At 36.2% G+C, this 21,284-nt stretch overlaps 1 long non-coding RNA gene across 1 annotated transcript; it reads left to right on the forward strand.

The window, feature by feature from the left end:
- Positions 1 to 26: 26 nt before the first annotated feature.
- On the forward strand, positions 27 to 20,891 carry LOC126962004 (uncharacterized). Its single transcript, XR_007728561.1, has 3 exons — positions 27 to 117; positions 9,607 to 9,682; positions 20,810 to 20,891. It is a non-coding gene; the product is annotated as an uncharacterized LOC126962004 (long non-coding RNA).
- The last annotated feature ends 393 nt before the right edge of the window (positions 20,892 to 21,284 follow it).

The raw sequence follows: 21,284 nt of genomic DNA on the forward strand, positions 1-21,284 counted from the left end.
CACATTGGCAGAGATATACATGCACCGAATTCTGCTACACCTTAAACAAAGGATACAAATTGCTAAGGAAAGGACAGTCTCAGCCCGCAATATCTATTCTCAGAACCAGAGGAGAAAGTAAAATCTTTTCACATGCTTTCCGTTGCATTTTGCATTCTTCTTATCCATTCTATTTCCTTTCCCACCCCTCGTAGGCCTCTATCAATTAAGGTTATACTGGTCCACTGCTTTCCACCAGGGGCCAGTGGCTACATCCCTCTCCTTGTCAAAATCTGCTTTAAAGAAAGCCTCTGATAATCTTCCCCACAGCCCCTACCCCCCACCCCCGTGGGTAGAGGAACAACTTAAAGTATTGCCATAACCAAGAGAGTTGCATTTTAACAGGAATCAGATGCTTTGGGCTAAGAAATGAAACTCTTCCTATATCATCTCAGACATCAGTAAGCAGATGGGCCATTTATCTGAGGGGTTTTCCTAGTCTCTGGAACTCTGTGGGACTTCTCCAATCTCATCTATGTAGAAAGTTATTCCAGACATGGCTAATGTTACCATCATCTGCATCATGGTTTCTACTCTAACACGTCGCTAGCTTCAGCAAACTCACCTTCCTTGGATACCCACCTTGTGCTGGACAATGTGCATCAAGTTCACTTATGAAACTCTTCTACAACTCCCTTCCCCAGATTTATTTAGACATTTCAATGCTGACCCATTTTTTATTGTTTTACTGTATCTACTCTTAAATAGAAGAATCAGTGTCTTGCAGAAGAGAAACAAATTTGGGAAGGAGAAGAAAAAAAAAACTGGAATAACCTATAAAGAATATAACAAAACAATGTAGAGTACAGAGAACATTATCTTTCAAGCCAATTTACAGGTACCAGTCAGTTCATTTACGCTATGTCACTTACGGTAGTGGATTCTTTGAATCAGATAATAGTCTCAATCTGTCATTTCCCTGTTCCTTGCATAGATGATACCTCTGAGTCATACTCCGTAAAGCCTAACTGATAACACTGAGGGTGCTTTTAGGACACATCAAAGTACAAAAAAAATAAAAAAAAGCAAATCAACATCAAGGCAGCTAACTAGAGGCCGAGTGTGGTGGCTCATGCTTGTAATCCCAGCACACTGGGAGGCTGAGGCAGGTGGATCACCTGAGGTCAGGAGTTCTAGACCAGGCTGGTCCAACATGGTAAAACCCTGTCTCTACTAAAAAAAAAAAAAAAAAAAACCAAAAAACAAAAACAAAAAAAAACAAACAAAAAAAATGCAAAAATTAGCTGTGCATGGTGACAGGCACCTGTAATCCCAGCTACTCGGGGAGTTGAGGCAGGAGACTCGCTTGAACCCAGGAGGCAGAGGTTGCAGTGAGCTGAGATTGCACCATTGCACTCCAGCCTGGGGGACAAAAGGGAGACTTCGTCTCAAAAAAAAAAGAAAAAAGAAAAAAAAAAAAAAAACCCAGCTAACTAGAAAGGATAAGCATAACTGGTTGCATGATTTAATTGCTAATTTGATCATCTGATCATTGGGAACAGTGTCATGATTATGTAACCGTAATACATAGTACTACTACGTATTGTCAGAGTCAATATGATTGTAATTGCTGAAATGAATGTGTGCTGCCTCAGTTCACTCAATTAGACAGAAAACGATACTAATTCCTGCCACTGCTGAGACCACTCTTACTCCAGATGTCTGTCCCCAGAGATAAACCCTTTGCACCTCAAGTCTCCATGAGACTTATCCTGGCCCCGTTATATTTAAGAACTGTATCCGCTCTTCCTGTTCTGCTACTCCTACTCACTATTACTCTTCTATCTATATTTTCTTCTATGAAACTTATTGTTTTCTTAATACGAAATAATACTATTGTTTATTTCATCACCTGACTGTCTTTCTTCTCATGCCTCTCATTAGAGTAGAAGGTTCAAGAGGGCAGGGGTTGAAAAACATGATGATGATTATTTGCAAATTAAGTCAATTTGTGACCATACTTTATTTTTCTATCCTTCGTATCCTTATTTAGACTGGGTATCTTCTGAGAGTTAACATTTTGTGTTGTCCAGTTGCAGTCGATCTCCTTGGTCTCTGTCTCATGCATGTGGTGAGATACAGACAATTAATGAGACAGACTGTACAGATTTAACATTGTAAGTTAAATCTTATAAGCCCTTTATAATGTTGTATATTATAGATAAGATTTATTACACAACCATTAACCAATAATGTATGAGTCATATAACCTACGTTTATCATGATGGGAATTTCAATGGATATAGATGCCAATTATAAGCAAGTACTTACAACATTCTTTTTTTCTGAAGGCGGTTAGTCTTGTTTACTTTGAGAAGGCCAATTGCAAAAGCTGACATGATGAAAAGTGGCACATTCCAGGCAGAAACAATAAACAGTCAATAAATATTAATCCAACTAACATTACCAGTAGTGTTCAACAAATACTATCAAAAGTAAGCATTCTGTAGATATTAACTTAACACATACAATACAATGTGAAATGAATTTTCAATTCATTTGTTGAGCAACTAAAAGCCACCTCCCAGCTTCTTACTTTTATTCATCTGGTGAATTCCTCCTACGCGTCTTTTACGTGTTTACACAGGACGTATACCTGTATGAAGTTTCTTCCAATGTTACTCTGCCATTCCTGGCCCTTGGTATAATTAAGAGCTTCCTCTTCTAATCCCATAATATCCCAAAATTTATCTCTTATAGCCTTAATTTAATTGTATCGTTACTGTTTATTTTCCTGCGTCTTCCTCCCCGCAAAGTAACTCCTCCCCTCCATCCTCAACAAGACCATGGACCTCTGTTGGTAGGACCTTAGACCTGTGTATAATTGTAGCTTTAGCATCTCCCAAAAAGTAGGTGAAGTGTTTATTGTACAGATGAATAAATAGGTGTGATCTACTGAGTTCTTATTTCTAGAAAGTAATATAGTTATATTAACGCCTGGCAATATGCTTAAGAGATACTTATTCTTCAAGAACCCAGTGAGGTTTTGGCATCTGGATATTATTCAACTTTCTTATATGCACCTTTGTTATTTCACTCCTAAAATAAAACCTGCCGAAGGCCCTGATCTCTCTAGAAAATTTCCCTAGTTGCTTTCATCATTTACTGAATTGCCAGCTCTGTGCTACCCTTGAAGGTAGGATGATAGTCTAGAATTTCTCAGTGATTCCTGCATGCTGAATTACAAGGCAGCTGGAGGCAAAGAGAGAAGGCTTAACTTAAGTGAAACTCTAATATCTTCTCTTTTGTATTAAAGTAGATGAAATTAAACTGGTTACAATCTAACTTAGACTAAAACTGCCATAAACTGATAAGAATTAATGACAAAAGCCCCTGAGCCCTCCTATCAGCAATAATTATGGCATATGATGGATGATTATTATTCATGCAGTTGGCCTGTATGTGTTTTGGGAGGCTTATGCATTAAGCTTGAAGGATTCCGGTTTCAATTCTCCCACTTACTAGTTGGAACTTTGGGAAAATCACTTTACCTCCCTGTGCCTAAGATTTCTTATCTGTAAAGTACGACTGATACTATACCTACCTCATATTGTATTGTAAAGATTAGACATAACTTTAAAATACTATTTCGCTATTACAATGATTACATTAAGCATTTATAGTATTGCAATCTAGTCCAAAATACCAACAGCACTGCAGAGTCAAACAATTTGATTTCTTAACGCTAATACACATTTTATGTCCAATGCCAGCTAAGTGGTTACATTTTCCTGTTTTTTTCTAAATAACATTTCTACGAAGGAAAAATTCAGCTCTTTCTACTTCTAACCTCTCTTACCTGTGGAATTAGAGAACTCGACAGCCCAATTGTCAGAAATGTTGTTCCTTATCTTTTGTTTAACTCCCTAGAGCCACTCACGTACTGCTTAGCATTGTGAAATGTTTTGATGTCTGTGTAATGTTTTGGAAATAGAAAGCCAAATGACGGATCTCCTGGATTAGGTGAGAGCCTGAGAGATGAGGATTAGACAAGAAACGGACGTATTCTTTCTCCAGCTTGATAAATATGGTGTCTTCGTAGAATATTTTTCTCCTCCACCTCTTTTTCTGACTAATAGTGAATATCACTTTAAGTTGTTGCAAAACTGTTATATTTGTCTCTTAGTTTTATTCCACTTTCTCTGATTTGTTCCCTGGAATATTACATTCCTTCTTTGGAATCCGTATCTGGACCAAGTTCTTTCTGAAATTACGATTAAAGGCATTTGCCTTTATATAACCTATCTGTGATTATCACAACTGGAGGTTTTTTCCAGTCCATTAAAAAAATAGAAAGAACAAAAAGCAAAACTTAGAAGTATGAAGGAGGGAGGAAAGGGAAAGAGAGAATGAGAGAGGAGAGAGAGAGAGAGAGAGAGAGAGAGAGAGAGAGAGAGAGAGAAGCTATCTGTGATGAGAATCTGAAACAGGTATCAAGTAAGATTGATTACTTGACTCAGTGATGAGTCATGATGAATAAAATGCTGTTGGTAGCTCAGTGTTTCTTCCTAGAGGCCAGTTGATGATTCCACATTAGCAAGACAATGTCTCTGCTTTCACCTTTTAGGAGCGATTCAAGAATTCAAAAAATTAAGAATCTATTATGATCCAGAATGTACAGTTCCATCAGTCCACAAGCATTTGTCTAATTTAGAATAAACTCTGCATAAATTGTAATGCCATAATATACATTCATGAAATAAAAATAGATGTAAGACAATCACGACTCTTAAGTAACCTGAAATCATACTAGTTCGGTAACATTACCATTAAACAATTAAAGAATGAGAAATTACAGTAAGGAGTGCTATATTATATGGCATATATAGTGAATGTCTTCAAAAGTCAACAAAAGAAGAGGAAGGCTAGGGCATGAGTTAGAATCATCAAAGAGTAGGCACTGGAATTCCAAAACATTGTTTTCATCCATTTATGAAACAACTGTTTATTGAGTACCTAGTATATGCAAGGCACGGTGTCACATGCTTTATTCATACTACAGGTGTTCTCTTTTACCATGGTTTATGGTATTTTTTAAAATTATACTTTAAGTTCTAGGGTACATGTGCACAAAGTGCAGGTTTGTTACATATGTACACATGTGCCATGTTGGTGTGCTGCACCCATTAACTCTCATCATTTACATTAGGTATATCTCCTAATGCTATCCCTCTCCCTGCCCCTCACCCCACAACAGGCCCTGGTGTGTGATGTTCCCGCTCTGTGTCCAAGTGTTCTCATTGTTCAATTCCCACCTATGAGTGTTTGCTTTTTTGTCCTTGCGATAGTTTGCTGAGAATAATGGTTTCCAGCTTCACCCATGTCCCTACAAAGGACATGAACTCATCCTTTTTTATGGCTGCATAGTATTCCATGATGTATATGTGCCACATTTTCTTAATCCAGTCTATCATTGATAGACATTTGGGTTGGTTCCAAGTCTTTGCTATTGTGAATAATGCCACAATAAACATACGTTTGCATGTGTCTTTATAGCAGCATGATTTATAATCCTTTGGGCATATATCCAGTAATGGGATGGTTGGGTCAAATGGCATCTCTAGTTCTAGATCCTTGAGGAATTGCCACACTGTCTTCCACAATGATTGAACTAGTTTACACTCCCACCAACAGTGAAAAAGTGTTCCTATTTCTCCACATCCTCTCCAGCACCTTTTGTTTCCTGACTTTTTAATGATCGCCATTCTAACTGGTGTGAGATGGTATCTCCTTGTGGTTTTGATTTGCATTTCTCTGGTGGCCAGTGATGATGAGCATTTTTTCATGTGTCTGTTGGCTGCATAAATGTCTTCTTTTGAGAAATGTCTGTTCATATCCTTCACCTACATTTTGATGAGGTTGTTTATTTTTTCTTGAGTTTGAGTTTGAGTTTCTATATTTGTTTGAGTTCTTTGTAGATTCTGGACATTAGCCCTTTGTCAGATGAGTAGATTTCAAAAATTTTCTCCCATTCTGTAGGTTGCCTGTTCACTCTGATGGTAGTTTCTTTTGCTATGTAGAAGCTCTTTAGTTTAATTAGATCGCATTTGTCAATTTTGGCTTTTGTTGCCATTGCTTTTGGTGTTTTAGACATGAAGTATGGTGTTTTGTTTAAGATCATGTAAAAAACAGACAAAGATTTCAATCTCAGTCCTACCATTGACAAGCTGTGTGTTCCTGGACCCATTATTAAGGTTTCGGTGATGCAGTTTCAGCTTTTGTAAACTTGCATCATAAATTTCTTGTAAGAACTAAAGATATAAGGTACGTGAAGTGGTGAGCATAGTGTCTGGAATCCAGCTTTTAATAAATGACAGTGATTATGATGATAAAGAAAAAGAAGAAGATGATGATTATAAGAGGTAACATTGTGCAGTGTTACATTAATTTCAAATAATGAAATTTGGACCTGACTGGCTTGTTGCACATTCTGATTCTGCTACTTTTTTTTTTTTTTTTTTTTTTGAGATAGAGTCTCGCACTGTCACACAGGCTGGAGTACAATGGCATGGTCTCGGCTCACTGAAACTGCCTCCCAGGTTCAAGCAATTCTCCTGCCTCAGCCTCTGGAGTAGCTGGGACTACAGGCTCATGCCAGCAAGCCTGGCTAACTTTTGTATTTTTAGTAGAGACGGGATTTCACTATGTTGGCCAGGCTGGTCTCGAACTCCTGACCTTGTGATCCACCTGCCTTGGCCTCCCAAAGTGCTGGGATTACAGGTGTGAGCCACCATGCCTGGCCTGATTCTGCTACTTTCTTGTTATATGACCTTGCATAAGTTACTCGACATCTTTGTACTCAATTTACACATCTGTAAAATAAAACAGCTATATCTCGTACCTCCTAGAATTTTTATGAATATTATAATTTTAAACTTGATCAATATTTAGATTATTACTTTGCTGTTATGAATCACTTTAAATTTGTTATTAAATAACAAAATAAAGCAGATAGCTATTATTTCACTGAATTCTAAGTTCCACGAGAGTGACTTACCACATTTATTTTGCTATATCTCCTGAATTAAAAAATTAAATCATGGCACTTTCAAGACAATAAATACTTGTTGAATAATAATAGTAATTATTACACATCTTATTTTGGGCTCTAATTATTGTAACTCTTCGGACAGAGGCATGCATAAACGTTACAAGTGTGGCCAGAATGATACTCTACCTAAATTGTCTACATTTACAAGCCTTGTTTTTTGAGTGTGTTGTATGAGAAAGTTAAAAAGTCATGGCCTCTCATTACACTAAATTCATTTTTTATTTTACTGACATTTGGTAAACCATGGCACCTACATAAATATGTAGAATTCAGTGAAATAATAGCTATCTGCTTTATTTTGTTATTTAATAACAAATTTAAAGTGATTCATAACAGCAAAGTAATAATCTAAATATTTACACCTGTACACGTCCATAAATTGGTTTAAAAAGTTACCCAACAATGAATAGATAATTTTAAAATAACAATATCAGGTTCATGTGTTTACTTACTTGTGACCAATTATTTAAAATTTTCTATCTTGTCATCTTATAACAAATGATCATTGATCCTAGGAAACAGTTTCAAAATTGGGGCTTTGAATAAAGACCATTTATGACGAGTCCAGAGTGTGAACTTTACACAGAATAATGCTTATGTGGCATCTTTTATTTGTGGTAAGAAATGATTTAATTTTTTTTAATCCTTGAATCCCCACTGCTCTAAATTACTTCTGATTATGTAGAGAGTTGAGCTAGTGGAGGAAGAGGCACATAAATTGATGGGATCCTTTCCTCCACTTGAGTACAACATAGCTTCAAGATCGAGGATGTGATAGGAACCATGGCCAAACAACACTTACAAACTTTTACAATCAAACTAATCCCTCTTAGCAAGGGGAGAAAATATAAAACATGAACTGCTGCTTGACAGAGAGAGCCTGGACTAGGAGGTGAACAGGCCCTAAAGACTTGTTCCATTGATTCAGTTACTTTTAGAATTTGAGAAATAAGGGTATTGACCTCAGGAAAAAGGGCTCTGGTCTCCTTCCCACTTTATATTTTAGTTTAAATGGAGAAGTTCATATTAAGGAAATGCTTTGGAAAACAGATAAAGATGGTTAAGCCTCTAAGAGTAACTCTATGTGTTTTTCTCACCAATATGTCCTCTGTTCTAGTGCGGTTTTTGACACCTAATTGGGGAATTGGTAATAATTTGTTGTATGTCTCAAGTCTTTCTTATGAAGATATCCTAGACTTTAGATATTCAACAAATAAATAAATTGATTGACCAATTATTTATAGTTTGCTTCCTTGTCGTAGAATCCTCTCTCTACTGATCTTTTTATTTCTCAGAATCCTTCTAAGAGTTTAGATGAAAGTGTGTTGATGACTTTCTATCCCTAAATATTTCAGTGTGTATTATTAAAAATAAGGGCACTCTCCAATATAACCATTACAGAAATTAGAAAATTTAACGTTACTAATGGTAAATATAACACATTGTCTAACCCACAGTCAATATTCAAATTCTGTAATTGTCTTAATAATATTCTTTTCTTTCTTTTTTCTTTTTTTTTTTTTTTTGAGACAGAGTCTCATTCTGTCACCCAGGATGGAGTGACATCCAGTCAGCCATGGCACGCTGAGGCTCACTGCAGCCTCAAACTCCTGGGCTCAAGCCATCCTCCCACCTCAGTCTTCCAAGTAGCTGGAACTACAGGCACATGCCAGCACACCTAGCTGGTTTTTGCAGTTTTTGGAGACATGAGGTTTCACCATGTTCCCCAGGATGGTCTGGAACTCCTGGGCTCAAGCATTCAACCCATCTTGGCCTCCCAAAGTGCTAAGATTACAGGCACGACCCACCACGCCTGGCCAAAAATAGTTTTAATAAGATCCAGTCCAGAATCACACATTGCATTTAGTTTCATGAGACATTAGACTCACGTAGTCTTGAGCAGTTTCTCAGTCTTTGTCTTTCTGGGCCTTGGCATTTTTGGAGATTGGTCAATTATTTTTGTATAAGGCACTTCGATTTGAGTTTGTCTGATGTTTCTTCATGATATGATTCAAATTATGCAGTTTCTGGGAAGAGGACAGGAATACCACAAATGCGATGTGGTGTCCTTCTCGGTATGTTATTTCAGGAGGCACTTGAATTTGGTTTGCTATTGCTGATGACTTTAGTTGTAGTTGCTTGATAAATGTCCTGTCCACTCGGTTTCTCAACTAAAGAGTCTCCAGTTTCCTCTTTGTATGTATTTGTGAGGGGATACTAGAGACTATGAGCAGAGACTGTGAGGAGATGCTCTGAGACTAGGCAAATATCCTCTTCTTCACTAAACTTCAAACTACTGGTTTTAGTACATTCATTGATGATTTTCTAACTCTATCACTGTTTCCCAGATTATTGATTATAAGCAGAGTTTTAAAGAGATATTTTCAAGATAGTTTCAACTATGTATAACGAAAATTTTAAAAAGCCATATTAAAGATAAGTGGATGCATAGATTAAAACTACAGAGATGAGAAAAATGAACATCTTTTTAACTCTGGGGGACTTTTTCTTTCCAGCATTGAGATTCTTTCTCTTTAGCCACAGCACAAAACTATGATTGAGACTGGTTAGCCCTTGATTCATTGTGTAAGTGTGAGTAAATCACTAAATCACATTGAACTTGATTTATTTCTCCTTAGAAACATTATTATTATTAACAATATGCAATATTATATAATAGGTATTATAATCTTATGTATTATTAATATATAATATTGCTGTATAACAATAATGTCATTATTATGTATAATAATATTGGGTCTGCCTTTACTTCCCAAGAATGAGTAAAAAAATAATCATTATTGTGATGGATATTTGAAGTCTCTGATGAAAGGTAATTTATCAAACCCAGATCAAATTATTAGTTCTTATCATGTCTACAAATATTCTTCCTGTTTCTGAGGGCACTATGTCTCCCAAACTTTATTCTATATGAGAAACCACTGCCAACTCCCATGACCTGATTTTTGGAATATGTAACAGCTCTTGCCAAAGCAGTCTGACACAAATGAAGCGTCCTCTAGCCTCAAGTCTTCCTTATTCACACTTTCTCTTTAAAAACATTTCTGATGGATGCCCAAGGCATCTATTTCACAATCTTAATTTCAATTTGCCTCACCCTTAGGTGGGACTCTCTCCTGCTGATTTTGCAAAAGTTCAACTTTTTCTATTTGCAACTACCTAGATTGGAAATGGTGAGAGACTGAGACAGTGTAACTGGCAAAGTGACTCCCCACTGGGAATAACTCAGCTCAGCCTCCCGGTTCTAAGGAAGGCTCACCAGCAACACGGGGAGCAGACACGTCATCTGCAAGTGGGGATTCTCTTCGCTGATTTCTCTTTTGAGAAGATACATAGAGCATAGGTACAGACCAGTGTGGAGCTGTCCTGGAACACCCTTGGAGTGTAACGGGAGAAATAGCCATGCTGCAAAGTACTTTCTAAGACAGTCCTTTAGCCCCACAGACTTAACGTGTGAGACCAGCTTGTTTCTGATCATCCTTTGTAAAACACACAAGAGGAGTGACACATTGTCATTCTCTCACCTGGATATAAACCCACATCATTTACTCAAACTAGATTGATCCTCTTAACACCTCTGCAATGAAGATTGCCTGCTCTCAATTGCAGAACAATTCTTGCAGTTGGTTTCTGGTCTCAGCAGGAAGCATATAAGAAGCTTCATGGCTAAGCCAGAAATTGTCTTATATGCTCTGGCAGCTCATTGGTATGATGTAACTGAATGGCCTGGTTTGATTCTGGTTTGCTTGTATTTACCTGGGTTCCCTGACTCCCTCCCAAGTCCAGGCCTTGTTGCTGTAACTATAGATGCACTCTATCTCAATGAACTTTATTTGTCTCAACTTTTCCTTGGCAATCTGAGCTCTGGCTTCTCATGCTTATTTGTTGTGGCCAATAGTCCCAGTGCAGCAGGAGTGGGAATGCATCATATGTTGAAAGAAAGTGGAAATTGAAGCATTGAAGCCACTCTGATTCCTGTTTGGGTGACTGCCACATCCCTTTCCACCAAAGAGCTCATTGGACATCTCTGGGATATTCAGCCACTCCTGTAAAACAGGCATGTTGTGAATCAAAATAGCATATTTTGCTACTTTGACATAGCTAATACCAGTGGTCTACAGAACTAGCTGATGACTTAAATAAATTAGTTCCTTCCATTTCTAATTTAATTCTGTGAAAAATTCAAACTGAGGTAGTGACATCATATCTTAGCCTAAGAAGAGATTTTTCACCTGAGAAAAATTATGCCTAAGGATTGGATAACTCATTCCAAAATGAAACAGACCATCTGGACTTAAAGTTTTGGTTTTCTGCGCCTTAGTTTTACCTTTTAATAACTTTAAAAACTGAAGAATAAGAAAGAAAAGAAAAAAATCCTTGGGAAAAATGTACTTGGTTTTAATATCATTACTATCAGTATTACCACTGCAATTAAATCCTGTACTCAGTGATATGAATATGTCACTTAACCTTGTTTGTCCTTGACTCAGAAGACTTGGAAGATACAGTGAAATGCCTTTAGTGTTTTTCTAAAGACAAAATTTGCATTCTTTTTCTTTAGGAATGTCTACATTTCCCAGTAGTACTTTGAATTTGACTATATGCACAGATGTGGTTGATGTTGATTTTGAGTGTGTGTAAGCTACATACTAGGCTATGTACATATCATAAAATCAAACATGGCACGACAGGGCTTTAGGAATTGGCCCAAGGGCTTCAGCCAGAAAATGATCTCAAGTCTTCTTTGACATTTAATACTATATATTTAATATATTTTTTGAATTTTAATCACAGTTGAAATTCTCTGAAAGTCTGAATTAGTTATCTTTGATCTTTTTAGTTCAATAGATTAAAAGTCTCAAAGCATTTCTTGTAACAATATAGTTTTTAAAAAGCTTTCTAAAAGTAAAGATTAATGGTGTTTTTCATGATAATAAATGCATTTTAACTGCCAAAACCGAAGCTCAAGAGTGCAATGTAAAGTTGTGCACAATTTTAGGAAGATTTGGGTGTTCTTAGGAGTTGAGGATCAACTGCCCAATTTTAATGACCAATTTTATTTGGCCAATCTTCAGGAAAAAAAAAAGGGTTTTAGAGCCTTTTCTTGCAATCTTTTTCCTGCTTCTCCAATCATCAGATAACACACATGCACGCAGACATACAGACATACACACCCACAAATCAATAAGGAGTCAATGAGAGGTTGTCTTTTCACAACGTGACTGCATGTAACATTTTGAAAAATTTTCAAACTGGACTCAATGCAGTTGAATGCTTGAAGTGTTCAGAGAGATTTAAAGATGTGTACTCCTTCCTGTCATCCCCACATGGTTTAATGGGTGAGGTGAGAGATCGCCTCAAGATTATTTCCAAGCCAAGAACAGAAAAGATGAAGAAAAACAAAATCAAACAAAAATGTTAGGTCTTTTATATGCTAGAGCTTTTGTATATTAGTGATCTAGCATAGCAGGGAGATCCTTTTAAAAAGGAACACACGGGATATTTACTTATATCTATCTATGCATTTATGGATATATACATATAAAGATGATTTGTCTGTCCTAGCTGAAAATGCAATCATTTTATTCTAATTGCGGATCTTGTTGCACAATCTCTCTACATTTAATTTGCTGTTAAGATATATACTATGGCAACCAAAATGCCCGTCAATGATAGACTGGATAAAGAAAATGTGGCACATATACACCATGGAATACTATGCAGCCATAAAAAAGAATGAGTTCATGTCCTTTGCAGGGACATGTATGAAGCTGGAAACCATCATTCTCAGCAAACTGACACAGGAACAGAAATCTGAACACCGCATGTTCTTATTCATAAGTGGGAGTTGAACAATGAGAACACATGGAAAGAGGGAGGGCCTGTGCCACACACCTGGGCCTGTCAGGGTGTAGGGGCTAGGGGAGGGACAGCATTAGGAGAAATACCTAATGTAGATTACTGCATGATGAGTACGGTAAACCACCATGGCCCGAGTATACCTATGTAACAAATCTGCACATTCTGCACATGTATCCCAGAACTTAAAGTATAATAAAAATTATAATAAAATAAAGTATAATGAAAATTATATATATACATCTATATATAGAGATAGCTATATAGATAGATAGATAAATATAAGTGCATTCTCCAGAAGGCAATTGCTTCTCCCCAAAACATGTTCTACTTCTTTTAAAGCCTCTGGTAAAACTTTTATCTAAGCCATCAGATTTAGCAATTTGTAACTGATCTAATCTCTCCACAAAATCCTTGCTTACTGAAATTGCATCCAACAGTTTCTCACTATAAACCTTTCAGCTCACATAAAACTGAATGACAACCTATGTCTTTCCTCTATTTTATTTTCATAGTCTCATGCTGTTTTTCTTTTAACCCCTCCAAATAGATAAGCTTAATCAGAAATCACAAATCATTTCAGCAATTACCAGGTATGGCATTATGAAACAGATAATCAGTTAGAGTTAACATAATAAACACAAAGAACCGCAATATCGGCCATCATCAGATGGAATGTAAGTAATTACAGCATTCTTTTTCATTAATCCTCCAATAGAATATAAGGGTTTCTAAAGGTTTATAGGTGAGTGCCATTATCTGAAAGAGGCTTTCTTTTTATTCCTTTATTATTTAATGCATTCACTCATTCATCAAACATTGATTATTATCTAAGCACCAAATATTATGTAAGTATAGAGGATATAATGTTGAACAAAAATAGGCACATGATTTATAATTGTTTAATTTAAACATAAAATTGTCTCAATAATTAACTATGAGGCTTAATGACAGATGTCTATCACATAAACCTTTTCTGAATAGGCAATTATATTTGGGAAAAAATCTTCTTCTTGTCTCCTCTATTTATTACTGAGTTGTCAAGCATTGTGTTTGATGCAAATTAGGTGCTCAACTAATACATATTTAACGATGAAATTTATGTTTTTATTAATATAAAATCTTTGATCTTTTAGATTTTGAAATTCCACTTATTACAGTTTCTTGAGTCTCATATTGGGCTTGTAATAAAGGTCTTTATTTCATTGTAAACCCAAATTCTGGCCAGTACCTAAACTACTTCACAATAAATACGTCATTATTTCTTGGGCTGCCTAAGTTATATGGATTTTATTATATCTGGATTCTCCATAAATCCCCGCAAATGCCTAACCTAATGGGCAGAAGATATGGCAATTGTGAAATTGGGACCTGAGAATCCAGGTGAATCCTAGTAAATAATATTAATCCCATGAAACTAGGAAATCTTGCTTAATTTAGATGTTATTTGAAGTCTTGTCATACCCTAAAACAATTGGGTTTAAATGCTGGAAAATGAGAGATCAATGTGAGAAGATGAGTAGGTACTCTCCAATTTTTTGTGTCCCATAGTACTTTGCAGAAAAGGCATTTTATGGCTATCTACGGAACAAGTAGTTGATTGACAGGTTGAATCAATTATTTTTTCCTGGGAAAGTAAATAGGAGTACTGAAAAGTGTAAAATCAGTTCTATGTTGAGATTTCCAGATGTGATTTGCAATGTCGTAACTTTAACATGTGACAAGAGAAGATGAGTCTATCTTAGATAGAATCAATATATGATGATTCCCTCCTTTTCTCCTGTTCGACTCAGCTGCAAGAAAACTTGTAGTTCTCCAAGCATGACGAGGCTGGCTTACTTCTGTGCCCCTTTAGTTTTTCCCTGAAGTTGCAGTTCTTTCAGAGCCCTACTTAAGGTAGGATGGATGCCTCCCAGTGGATGGTACATAATGGATAGGTGCAGAGACTTGGTCTCTGTCTCTCTTGCCCTGAAGTTCAAGTTTTTCTGAATTAACCTAAGTCCTCAGAATGCCACTTACTCCTCTGGTTACTGCTCTAAGATTCTGGCCTGGTTATTTCTTAACTAATCTTATGGCTCTATGATGCTTCTGAAGAACATTTATGCCGTTATCCTCAGCAAACTAACACAGGAACAGAAAACCAAACACTGTATGTTCTCACAAGTGGGAGCTGAACAATGAGAACACATGGACACAGGGAGGGAAACAACACACATTGGGGCCTGTTGGGGTGCAGGGGGAGGGAGAGCATTAGGATGAATAGCTGATGCATGCTGGGCTTTGTACCTGGGTGATGGGTTGATAGGGGAGGCAAACCACCAGGGCACACGTTTCCTTATGTAACAAACCTGCACTTCTATCCCAGAAATTAAAATTAAAATTAAATTAAATTAAAAAATTATCTAGTATCCTTTTTAGTTTTCAGTAGGAAGGTTATTGTAAATAACCTAATCTGACTTATTTACAGAAACAGAAGGTGGAATTATCACTAATGTTTTTTTAATTAATGGATTTCTTTTGGATTGTACCATTCTACAACAGCCAGCATGATAATGACCACAAGATACTCTAAGTACAAAAATGCTGCCTTAGAATGGGCTCATGTTCTAAAATTCCTATATCCTCACCTTTTACAAAATGCCCAATAAACTATAGATCTGCAAATTTTCTTTCTATATTTATGGATAATTCCATATATGGAATATGCTAAGATGTTGGGATATAACATTTACACGGTTTTGAATCTTTTATTACCAGTGTTCTGCCTTTTCTGTGAGGTACTAAAAGATTTTGGACAAACGAACCTCCATGATATCAGGTAGATTTTGAGTGTTTAAAGCAAAATCTTCTTTAAATGCTTCCTTCCTCATTCTTTCCATATTTTATGGTACTATTTTTCATTCTGAATTAGCAGCATCTTTGAATTATTCTCATTTCACCAAAGTCATCTGTTATAATGTTGTTATTACTTGATAAAGTACAATGTCATTTAATTAACTCCTCATCTCCTGGAAAAATTTTATGTGATCCCATGTATTTATTCAACCCATACTTAGTGGATGCCTAGTATATGCCAGGCACAATGTTAGACATTGAGAAGTAGATTAGTTGCAGAAAAATTGTTGCACAGTTGTTCTATTTCTACTGTCTCCATTAGAGAATCTTTTTCATTATTTTTGAAAGAACTTTGCAGTGGAATAGCTAATGTGTTATCTTCGGCATGATTTCCTTTTCATGACACTCCCTAATCATTTCCCAATATTGGTAATGTGAGGACATGTGAGTCAATTGTCTTTGAATTCATTTTTAAATGATTCATGGAGATAATCATCTCAACAGGAAAATATGAAGCACTTCTATTTTATTTCTTCATATTAGAGGCCCCTTAAGAATACCTCTACTTAAATAAAATGCACCAGTGTTAATGTTTTCTGGAACATATTTAATCCAGTAGTAGTTTAGTTGACTTATCTCTCATCTCTACGAAATTCAACGTTTTTTCTTATTCTTTAGGACAAAACTTTTACTTGAATACATTATTTCAGGTGTATCAGTTGAAATACAAATAGAGCTGTTGCTATATATGACATTTATAGCATCAAAAATGAGATCCAGTTCTGCGTATGTTGAAAAAACTGATTTGAAAATCAATAGGTTTAGTTGAATATATGGGGACATAATAGGGTCTTGAATGTAGCTATAGTGCTCTACTCCATATTATCTTATAATTCTGAAGTTACACATCCTTCTCAAGATGTAAGAACAATGTAGTATGTACTGAATATTTATATGAGAGCACACTAACTTTGTATGTTCTTTAAAGTCTACTCTTGGAATTTTTTTCTACATTGAAATTTAAGGCTTGATTAGTGCATAGAAAGTATACATCTAGGAACATTATGCTTATTTCTACCAAATATAAAGTTTCATTATTTTTTGAAATAAAGAATTACTTATTTTAAACTCTTGGAGAAATGGGATGAGCAAAATTTTAAAAGTGATCATTATTCTTGAAACTTCCTATGTTAACCCAAATTTAGAACTAAGAAATATACACTTTAATAGCTTATCCCCGTAAGAAATTTCTCTACAAATTATAGTTTGCATCTCATAAGATCATGACATTAAGCTTGAAACTTAACAATTCGACATCATTTTTCATACTTAAAACACCTTGGAAAAGCATTAACTAATTAATCAAATTAGATAACAATTCTGTTATGAACTGAACATTATATTGAATCATTTGCTGCAGAATATCAAGATGGCATATGTACGGATGTCACTTTTGAAGTAATGATTATAGCCATGTGCAGTAAAGTATTTATTACCTTATCTAATTAATACACATTTTGGCATGTCAGGGTTTGTGGGTAATTATAGTTTTCTATTGCGGTAATAATTTGTATGATTTATGAAGCCTATGAAACAACAATGTGAGCCAAAAAGCTGTCTGGAATAATTACAGTTAAGCAGCGTGATCAACAGGTATGCCCAGCCAAGAGAACACAGCCCTGGGGATAAGATCCTCAAACAAACAGAAGCGACTGGAGCTGTTCACTTCTCAGCCTGCTTTTTCTCACCTGAAAAAAAAAGGCCCACCCACCGTTCTCAGCTGTATTAACAAAGCACTGATTGCTTAAGTCTAGGTGGTTATTTTCCAAAGGTTCGTGTGCTAATGTGGAGGACTTCATTAAAAAAAAAAATCATGGATCATGTAAATTTTCAGTTATTTCAAGGAAGACTGAATGTCGACACATTTAATTTGTTTAAGAATGGCAATCCCTTCTGTGGCTACCAAAAACTCTTACCTAGAATCTGAATTTATTCTACTCCAGTTGGTGATAGAACACTCTTCGCCGTGCCATGCTGACCATTCCAACAGGCTCTGAGTCTGGCTCCCTTACGGAAGCAAGATACCTATAGTCATTGTCCTAGTGGAATGTAGAATAAAGTTTGTCTCACAAGAATTTTGCTCATGTAAAGGAACTGACTATCCAGAAACTTAAGAGTTGTTTATATAATTATAATTATATAAATGTCCACATTTATATAATAAATTTCAGGAAGTTGGTGAGTTGTAGGAGATTTACAGGTTATTCTTTATTGGACATTGGTTTTGCTTTGCTGAGTCTACTTTGACCTTCCCATCAGTCATTTTGTTTTGCTTCATATGAATATCCTCAAGGTATATAATGTTTTAATTGGCTTTCAGCACATACACTGAAGCAGAAGATCGTATCTCACGGAAAGAAGCAGCTGTAAATTTCTGTGAACTGTTCTCAATATGAGGGGAGTTCTTAAATTAGTTTGATCTTTCTCAGAAAGACTAACACATCTATATCTTGCAGGAGTATATTGAATTTTTAGTTATCAACTCCAGGTAGAGCCAGGTTCTTACTGTCTTTTTATACTGGAAGACTAAAAGATAACATCAAATAATACTGACCATTGAAAGCAGTGTCATAGGATACTCCACTTTAAAATTAATGCTATATTGTAGAGTCAGCAATCCGTAGACTGATAGCCACTTTTGTATAAGTTGGAAAGTTACACTGCATAAGAAGGGCAACAGCTCCACAAGTGGTCTGGAATGGAAATCAGGAATTTCTCTTGACACATAACTAAGCAGTTGCCTTTACTGACCCCAAATTTATCAAGGACTCGTTTTATGGTGAGTCAAGGCAAAGAGAGGAACAGATGAGATAGATCAAGGATGCGAATTGGGGCCTAGAGAATCTGTAACACATGCCAATCTCAACCCTCGGTGATAAATTGTCTTTGAACCGTCAAGCCTTCTCTCACAATGGGTTAATCATCATCTAAAATGAAAATCCCTCTCTTTGACTTGCAAAATATTTGTTAGAGGAAAAAAGGTGGAATAAACACACACACACACACACACACACACACACACACACACAAAAAAATAGTGAAGAAAATTTTTTTCATTCCAAGCAAGAAGCTACTTTTGGTAGAAAATGTGTCATTTTGGGGAGAAGTAAAACATTAGAGAAGGATATCCTTACTATTTGAATCCTAAAGTTACATTTAGGCTATTTCTATTTTACTAGGCACAGAAAAAGTTCAGGTCAAATGGTACTTCTAGGAGGAAACAACGTTTGTGCTTTTAAATGTTTTAAGTAGAATTTTAGAGACAGATATTTGAGTAATTAAATCCATTCTGCCCCTGGGCTTAGCATGCAGGCAACATCCAAAATACCCATTCCCTTGCCTCCTCCTCTCTGTTCTAACACGGCAGCTTGTCCCCTTCTCCCACCCACAGAGGCAGACACACATGCTTCCTGTAGCTTCCTGTAAATGACAATGGCCCCAGTAGGTTAAAACCCCTCCAAGAAAACAAACAAACAAAAAAGGTAAAATAAAGTTCAGAAATCCAAAGGTCAAAGAGTAGACTGAAACCAAAAGCTATGTCAGGATATTAAGGGGAGGTAAAAACAGGGTGAAAACATACTGCTAATCTCCATGATTACAACTTCATTTTACAGTTTGCTGCTCATCATGGATGAGGACAAACAGTTTGGTGAAACTGAGGTTGGAATTATATATGTGTAGCATGGAGGCATATATGCATATATATGCGCACACACACATATAAACAAATATGCTGTTGCACATTTAATCTTGTATGAGCTTTTATGTATAGCTTATGCATAAAAACTAAGATTATGCATTAAAAACATTTTATATTTTCTACAGTTTTTGCTGTCATTTCCAGGCATCACTCATGTCTTTTCCTTTTTTGGTAACTGTAAGCTTATTGATTAACTTCTATTTCTTTAATATTTGCCACTTACCAAAATTGATGCTGTTATTCAAAGGATGTATTTTATGAAAATTTCAATTAAGGCTATGTATGTATAGTAATTTGCTTTTTCAAATTATGGGTGTCCTTACAAAATTGATTTATTAACCATATACCTTATTTTATTTTAAAGTTTAACCATATGCTTTAAAATAAAATAAGGTGTATGGTTAATAAATACAGTTTATTTATTTATTTATTTATTTTTGAGACAGGGTCTCACTTTGTCACCCAGGCTGGAGTGCAGTGGTACAATCTTGAATCACCGCAACCTCGGCCTAATGGGCTCAAGTGAGCCTCCCAGCTCAGCCCCCTGAGTAGCTGAGACTACAGGCACATCCCACCAAATCCCAGTAATTTCTTCTGTATTTTTTGTAGAGACGGGGTTTCCCCATGTTGCCCAGGCTGGTCTCAAACTCCTGGGTTCAAGCGATCAGCCCACCTGAGCCTCCCAAAGGGCTGCGATTACAGGTGTGATATTTATCATAGACTTTAAAAATATTAAAGTCACTGCTATTAAAAATATGAAGCTGTTAATGTTATTTCCCAGAATCATTTACACGTGGACAAGTCGCGTTCACCTTGTCCAGTTATTTTTTTCCACCGCTAGTTTCTTGTTTAATTGCATTATCTGGTAATGTCGTTATATGAATGTACTCTTGCCAAAGGCGCTAACAAAGCTGAAAATGAACACGGTTTATACCTGGTGGCTGTAGTCAACAGGCTCTGTGTTCTTCATTAAACGGTGACCAAACTGGAGGTGTTACTGGGAATTATACTGCCTCTTCTTTCCAGGAACTGTCTTCTTTCACCTCAAGAGGCAAAGGCTCTGTTTCATTTTGTTTTGCTCTCAATAGCTTCTCTCACAGGGAATAAAAACACTAAAATCTTGTGTATCTTTAGGCATTTTTTTTTTCAATTTTCCAGAAAATTATTCTCTGAAGAGTAGTTTCCTTGCTTTGAAGAGGCAACTCTTTCGACGTTAACTCTTTTCATTACTCACTTTTTGGCAGTGACCCCCCTAAAACAAGAAAAAAGATGAAGATGAACAACCTGAACTGGACTCCTGCCAAGTTCGCAAATCGATTTTGCAAGTGAGATAATGACGCATCGCCAGAAGCATTGTAGACTATTGACCTTACGTTTCTTTATTTTTTATATTTTGATACAGGGTCTTGCTCTGTCACCCAGGTGGAGTGCAGTGATGCAATCATAGCTCACCTCAGCCTCCCAAGCCCAAGTGATCCTCCCACCTCAGTCACCCGTGTGGCTGGGACCACAGGTGCCACCACTACACCCTGCTTAATATCTTTTTAAATTTTTTTTTTTTGTACAGATAGAGTCTCACCATATTGCCTAGGCTGATAGAGCATTTTTTAATTTTATATTTTCTATCAGTTGGGGACGGCGATGAGGTCTGATTTGATTCTTTCTGAATTTCAGTAGCTTTATCATCTACATGTGTCTTCACAGTGTGTTTTTAGAGTT

This window comes from Macaca thibetana, chromosome 9 (genome assembly GCF_024542745.1).
Source record: "Macaca thibetana thibetana isolate TM-01 chromosome 9, ASM2454274v1, whole genome shotgun sequence".
NCBI classification, from domain to species: Eukaryota; Metazoa; Chordata; class Mammalia; order Primates; family Cercopithecidae; genus Macaca; species Macaca thibetana.